The 7,952-nt window shown below is 40.6% G+C and overlaps 1 pseudogene; it reads left to right on the top strand.

The window, feature by feature from the left end:
• The first annotated feature begins 2,647 nt into the window (after nucleotides 1-2,647).
• On the top strand, nucleotides 2,648-2,739 carry LOC131826182 (U6 spliceosomal RNA; annotated as a pseudogene).
• Nucleotides 2,740-7,952: the final 5,213 nt, after the last annotated feature.

Below are 7,952 nucleotides of genomic sequence, written 5' to 3'. Positions count from 1 at the left end.
CCAACGGTTCAAAATCTGTGGGACACAACAAAGGCAGTCCTGAGAGGAAAATATATAGCGGTACAAGCCTTTCTCAAGAAACAAGAAAGGTCTCAGGTACACAACCTAACCCTACACCTAAAGGAGCTGGAGAAAGAACAAGAAAGAAACCCTAAGCCCAGCAGGAGAAGAGAAATCATAAAGATCAGAGCAGAAATCAATGAAATAGAAACCAAAAAAACAATAGAACAAATCAACGAAAGTAGGAGCTGGTTCTTTGAAAGAATTAATAAAATTGATAAACCCCTGGCCAGACTTATCAAAAAGAAAAGAGAAAGGACCCAAATAAATAAAATCATGAATGAAAGAGGACAGATCACAACTAACACCAAAGAAATACAAACTATTATAAGAACATACTATGAGCAACTCTACGGCAATAAATTTGACAATCTGGAAGAAATGGATGCATTCCTAGAAACATATAAACTACCACAACTGAACCAGGAAGAAATAGAAAGCCTGAACAGACCCATAACCAGTAAGGAGATTGAAACAGTCATTAAAAATCTCCAAACAAACAAAAGCCCAGGGCCAGACGGCTTCCCGGGGGAATTCTACCAAACATTTAAAGAAGAACTAATTCCTATTCTCCTAAAACTGTTCCAAAAAATAGAAATGGAAGGAAAACTTCCAAACTCATTTTATGAGGCCAGCATCACCTTGATCCCCAAACCAGACAAGGATCCCACCAAAAAAGAGAGCTATAGACCAATATCCTTGATGAACACAGATGCGAAAATACTCAACAAAATACTAGCCAATAGCATTCAACAGTACATTAAAAAGATTATTCACCACGACCAAGTGGGATTTATTCCAGGGCTGCAAGGTTGGTTCAACATCCGCAAATCAGTCAATGTGATACAACACATCAATAAAAGTAAGAACAAGAACCATATGATACTCTAAATAGATGCTGAAAAAGCATTTGACAAAGTACAGCATCCCTTCCTGATCAAAACTCTTCAAAGTGTAGGGATAGAGGGCACATACCTCAATATCATCAAAGCCATCTATGAAAAACCCACCGCAAATATCATTCTCAATGGAGAAAAACTGAAAGCTTTTCCACTAAGGTCAGGAACACGGCAGGGATGTCCATTATCACCACTGCTATTCAACATAGTACTAGAGGTCCTAGCCTCAGCAATCAGACAACAAAAGGAAATTAAAGGCATCCAAATCGGCAAAGAAGAAGTCAAATTATCACTCTTCGCAGATGATATGATACTATATGTGGAAAACCCAAAAGACTCCACTCCAAAACTGCTAGAACTTATACAGGAATTCAGTAAAGTGTCAGGATATAAAATCAATGCACAGAAATCAGTTGCATTTCTCTACACCAACAGCAAGACAGAAGAAAGGGAAATTAAGGAGTCAATCCCATTTACAATTGCACCCAAAACCATAAGATACCTAGGAATAAACCTAACCAAAGAGACACAGAATCTATACTCAGAAAACTATAAAGTACTCATGAAAGAAATTGAGGAAGACACAAAGAAATGGAAAAATGTGCCATGCTCCTGGATTGGAAGAATAAATATTTTGAAAATGTCTATGCTACCTAAAGCAATCTACACATTTAATGCAATTCCTATCAAAGTACCATCCATCTTTTTCAAAGAAATGGAACAAATAATTCTAAAATTTATATGGAACCAGAAAAGACCTCGAATAGCTAAAGGAGAATTTTTCCTTTGTTTACTTTAGGAAATTTAGTTTCATGCATCACATTTACGTCTTTAATCTATTTCACGTTAATATTTATGAGTGATATAAGGTTCCAGTTTCATGCTGGTTTATGTGACTATTCAGTTTTAAATATCATTTATTGAACAGACTATCTTTACCCATTATATATGTTGGCCCCTGTCAAATATTAGGTGACTGTATCAAAGGATTTATTTCTGGATCTCAATTCTGTTCAACTTGTTTATTGGTCTGTTTTTATGCCAGTATACTTTATTGTTTTGAGCATGAGGGCTTTGTAGTATAGTTTCAAATCAAGAAGTGTAATTTCGCTTCTTCATTCTTTCTCAGAATTACTTTAATTATTTGTTGTCTTTTATGGTCTCATATAAATTTTAGGATTCTTTACTTACTTCTGTAAAAAAAAATATTGGATTTTTTAAAAATATTTTTTATTTATTTATTTGACAGTGAGAGATGACAAGCAGGCAGAGAGGCAGGCAGAGAGAGAAGAGTTAGCAGCTTCCTGCTGAGGTGAGAGCCTGATGCAGTTCTCGATCCCAGGACCCTGGGATCATGACCTGAGCCGAAGGCAGCGGCTTAACCCACTGAGCCACCCAGGCGCCCCTAACATTGGATTTTTGATAGGAATTGAATTTACAGGTGGTTTTCGGTAGTATGGACATTTTAACAATGTTAATTCTTACCATTCATAAATATGAGCTATCTTTCCATTTATGTCTCCTTCAAATTCTTTATCAATGTCATAGTTTATGGGGTACAGATCTTTCATCTTGTTAGTTAAATCTTTTCCGAAGTATTTTATTATTTTTGATGCTATTGAGAATTAGATTGTTCTCTTTATTTTTTCAGATAGTTCATCATTAGAGTGTTAAAATGCTCCTGTCTTGTGCTTACTTTGGCAGCACATATACTAAAATTGGAATGATGCAGAGAAGATTAGCATGATCACTGAGCAAGGATGACATGAAAAACTATTTTAAAAAAACGAAACAAAACAAAATTCCTGTCTTTTATATATGGATCTTGTATTTGGCAGCTTTATTAAATTTGTTTATTCAAAATTTTTTGTGAAGTTTTTAGGATTTTTTTACATGTAAGTTCATGTTATCCAAAAAAAGAAAATTTTACTTCTTCCTTTTTTTTTTTTTTTGTAGTCTTTTATTTCTTTGTGTTCCTTGTTTCTCTGGCTAGGACATCCAGTACTATGTCAAATGAGAGTAGTGAAAGTGGACACACTTGTCTTTTTTCTGATCTTTAAGGGGAAAACTTTCAAACTTTTTTGATTGAATATGAGATTAGCTCTGGGCTTGCAATATGTGTTTTTTCATTAATGGACTTTTTAAATTATTTTTTAAAATTTTTTATAAACATATAATGTGTTTTTATCCCTGGGGGTACAGGTCTGTGAATCACCAGGTTTACACATTTCACAGCACTCACCATCACTCACCATAGCACCTGCCCTCCCCAATGTCCATACCCCCACCATCCTCTCCCAACATCCCTTCCCCCAGCAACCCTCAGTCTGTTTTGTGAGATTCAGTCTTTGTTGGTTTGTCTCCCTCCCAATCCTATCTTCTTTTATTTTTCTTTTCGTACGCCCGAAAGCGCCTGTGTTGCATCTCCACTTCATCATATCAGGGAGATCATATGATAGTTGTCTTTCTCAGATTGACTTATTTCGCCAAGCATAATGCTCTCTAGTTCCATCCATGTCATCACAAATAGCAGGATTTCATTTCTTTTGATGGCTGCACAGTATCCCATTGTACATATATACCATATCTTATTTATTGATTGATCTGTTGAAGGACATTTAGGTTCTTTCCATAGTTTAACTATTGTGGACATTGCTGCTATAAACATTTGGGTGCATGTGCCCCTTCAGAATGCCCCGTTTGTATCTTTAGGGTATATATCCAGTACTACAGCACTGGGTCATAGGGTAGTTCTATTTTCAGCTTTTTGAGGCACCTCCACGCTGTTTTCCAGAGTGGTTGCACCAGCTTGCATTCCCACGTACAGTGTAGGAGGGTTGCCCTTTCTCCACATCCTCGCCAGCATCTGTCATTGACTGACTTGTTCATTTTAGCCATTCTGAAAGGTGTGAGGTGGTATCTCATTCTGGTTTTGATTTGTATTTCCCTGATGCCGAGTGATGTGGAGCATTTTTTCATGTGTCTGTTGGCCATTTGGATGTATTCTTTTCAGAAATGTCTGTTCATGTCCTCTGCCCATTTTTACATTCGATTATTTGTTCTTAGGGTGTTGAGTTTGATAAGCTCTTTATAGATTTTGGATAGATACTGGCCCTTTATCTGGTATGTCATTTGCAAATATCTTCTCCCAGATAACTTCTGACAGTCATCTTTTGGCTTTGTTAACTGTTTCCTTTGCTGTGCAAAAGCTTTTTGATCTGATGAAATCCCAGTCGTTCATTCTTGCCCTTGCTTCCCTTGCCTTTGGCGATGTTCCTAGGAAGAAGTTGCTGCTGCTGAGGTCAAAGAGGTTGCTACCTGTTCTCTCCTCAAGGATTTTGATGGATTCCTTTCTCACATTATGCTTCTTCATCCATTTCCAGTCTATTTTCATGTGTGATGTAAAGAAACGGTCCAATTTCATTTTTCTGCATGTGGCTGTTCAATTTTCCCAACACCATTTGTTGAAGAGGCTGTCTTTTTTCCATAGGACATTCCTTCCTGCTTTGTTGAAGATTAGTTGACCATAGAGTTGAGGGTGTATTTCTGGGCTCTCTATTCTGTTCCATTGATCTATGTCTGTTTTGGGGACAGTTCCCTACTATCTTGATGATGACAACTTTGTAATAGAGCTTGAAGTCTGGAATTGTGATGCCAACAACTTTGGCTTTCTTTTTCAATATTCCTCTGGATATTCGAGGTATTTTCTGGATGATTTGTCCCATTTCTTTGAAAAAAAAAATGGATGGGATTTTGATAGGGATTGCATTAAATGTGTAGATTGCTTTAGGTAGCATAGACATTTTCACAATATTTGTTCTTCCAATACAGGAGCATGGAACATTTTTCCATTTCTTTGTGTCTTCTTCAATTTCTTTCATGAGTACTTTAGAGTTTTCTGAGTATAGATTCTTTGTTAGGTTTATTCCTAGGTATCTTAGGGTTTTGGGTGCAATTGTAAATGGGATTCACTCCTTAGTTTCTATTTCTTCAGTTTTGTTGGTATAAAAAAAAAATGCAACCAATTTCTGTTCATTGATTTATATCCTGACACTTTACAGAATTTCTATACAAGCTATAGCAGATCTGGAGTGGAGTCCTTTAAGTTTTCCACATACAGTATCATATCATCTGCAAACAGGGATAGTTTGACTTCTCTTCTGCCAATTTGGCAAAATTTGGATGCCTTTAATTTCTTTTTGTTGTCTGATTGCTGAGGCTAGGACTTCTAGTACAATGTTGAATAGCAGTGGTGATAACGGACATCCCTGCCGTGTTCCTGACCTCAGCGGAAAAGTATTCAGTTTTTTTCCATTGAGAATGAGATTTGCAGTGGGTTTTTCATAGATGGCTTTGATAATATTGATAATATGTGCCCTCTATCGCTACACTTTGAAGAGTTTTTTTTTAAAGATTTTATTTATTTATTTGACAGAGAGAGAGATCACAAATAGGCAGAGAGACAGACAGAGAGAGAGATGAGGAGAAGCAGGCTCCCCGCTGAGCAGAAAGCCCAATGCAGGACTCGATCCCAGGCCCCTGGGATCATGACCTGAGCCGAAGGTAGAGGCTTAACCCACTGAGCCACCCAGGCGCCCCACTTTGAAGAGTTTTAAGCAGGAAGGGATACTGCACTTTGCCAAATGCTTTTTCAGCATCTCTGGAGAGTATCATATGGTTCTTGTTCTTTCTTTTATTGATGTGTTGTATCACATTGATTGATTTGCAGATGTTGAACCAACCTTGTAGCCCTGGAATAAATCCCAGTTGGTCGTGGTGAATAATCCTTTTAATGTACTGTTGAATCTTATTGGCTAGTATTTTGGTGAGAATTTTCGCATCTGTGTTCATCAAGGATATTGGTCTGTAGTTCTCTTTTTTGATGGGATCCTTGTCTGGTTTGGGGATCCAGGTGATGCTGGCCTCAGAAAAAAAAAGAGATTGGGAGTTTTCCTTCCATTTCTATTTTTTTGGAACAGTATCATGAGAATAGGAATTAATTCTTCTTTAAATGTTTGGTAGAATTCCCCTGGGAAGCCATCTGGCCCAGGGCTTTTGTTTGTTTGGAGATTTTTGATGACTGTTTCAATCTCCGTACTGGTTATGGGTCTGTTCAGGTTTTCTATTTCTTCCTGGTTCAGTTGTGGTAGTTTATATGTCTCTAGGAATGTATCCATTTCTTCCAGATTGTTGAATTTGTTGGCGTAGAGTTGCTCATAGTATGTTCTTATAATTGTTTGTATTTCTTTGGTGTTGGTTGTGATCTCTCCTCTTGCATTCATGATTTTATTTATTTGGGTTCTTTCTCTTTTCTTTTTGATAAGTCTGGAAAGGGGTTTATCAATCTTTTTAATTCTTTCAAAGAACCAGCTCCTAGTTTCGTTGATTTGTTCTATTGTTTTTTTGTTGTTGTTGTTGTTGTTGTTTTGTGGTTTTTGTTTGTTTCTATTTCATTGATTTCTGCTCTGATCTTTATTATTCCTCTTCTCCTGCTGGGTTTAGGCTTCCTTTGTTGTTCTTTCTCCAACTCCTTTAGGTGTAGGGTTATGTTGTGTATTTGAGATCTGAGAGAGAAGCGTGATTGCACACGTCTGTCACTGCACTCCCCAGGAGCAAGTCTGGGGAAGGCGCAGCACGCCGCCCCCAGAGAAGAGAAGGAGCCGTTGGCCTTGTGGTCGGGAAAAGGACGGGAAGCAGGGTAGCCTGCCATGGCAGGAAGAGCAGGCCGGTGGCAAGACAAGTGTCACCCGCCCTCTGTGCAGAGAGACAAAGCCTGGTTCCTAAGGAGACATGAGGGGACGATTAAGGCAGGGACGCGTGCTCCACACTGAGGAAGGAGTGTGGGCAGAAGGCAGGCCTGTTCTGTGCCTCTGGTCCCAAGGGGACAGCATCTCCTTCACCATCTGTCCTTAGGGCAGACTTGGGCTAGCTACCAGGCGCCATACCCGGAACTCGCAGAAACAGCTCCCTCGAGAAACGGGCAGTCAGATGCCATCTTCCTCCAACATGTGACAGCGTTTTAGGTTGCAGGGGGTTTGCAGGGGAAGGAGTGGGGACAATCCCCCAAAGCTCCCCATTCCAGTGAACGGGCGGTGTTCAGGGAACCTGTCGCCTCTCCTCTCCTGTGGGGAAGGCACTGGCCTTGTCCGCGAATCCGCCTGAGGTCCAGTGCCAAAGGCCAAGCGTTGCCTACACCGGGAGATGGTAGTGTGCATAGAGTGCCATCTTAGGCCACGCACGCTGCTGCAGGGTTGTGACTGTGTCTGCTTAGTTCGGCCTGGCAGGGTGAACCCAGGGCGCCATCACAGAGCCCGGGAAAGCAAGGTCCAAGAGATACCAGCTCTCCCGTGACTCTCCTTCCCTGATGCGACAGAGCGAACACCCAAAGCCTGGCTGAGAAAGCAGCAGAGAAGTGCGCTTCCCGCCAAGCTGAAAACCTCTTCAAAAGCATCGCAGTCGCTGGGAAATCAGAGTCAGTCCTTTGGAATGCTTTTGTGGCTTGCTTTAGCCTAGTATTCGCAACACTATGTGAGAAACCCGCATAGAGAGAAAGCCTCTTTGCCCCTCAGTAAAAGCACAGCATTCTTTGGGAATCCAGAGTCCAGTCTGAGGGATGCTCCTGTTGCCTGAGCTGGTCTTCGCAGCACGGTGTAATAAACACGCATGGAGCTAAATCCTCTATTCCTATGCATCCCCTCTACCTGAGAGAGAAGCACGGTGGCGCCTGTGGAAAGAGCCTTAAGGAAAGGGAAATGATTTTCACTGCACTCCCCAGGAGCATGTCAGTGGAAGGTGCAGCCCGCTGCCCGGGGAGAAGAGCAGGAGCCGTTGGCCTTCTGGTCTGGAAACGGTTGCGATAAAGGAGAGCTGGCAATACAAGTATCACCCGCTCCCAGTGCAGAGAGACAAAAGCCTGGTTGCTAAGGAGACAGGAGAGGATGAGTAGGGCAGGGCGCATGCTCCACTCTTAGGAAGGAGTCTGGGCCGAAAGCA

The sequence above is a fragment of the Mustela lutreola genome, chromosome 2 (assembly GCF_030435805.1).
Source record: "Mustela lutreola isolate mMusLut2 chromosome 2, mMusLut2.pri, whole genome shotgun sequence".
NCBI classification, from domain to species: Eukaryota; Metazoa; Chordata; class Mammalia; order Carnivora; family Mustelidae; genus Mustela; species Mustela lutreola.
The sequence above is the reverse complement of the archived record's forward strand: the minus strand, read 5'-3'. Positions and strand labels throughout refer to the sequence as shown.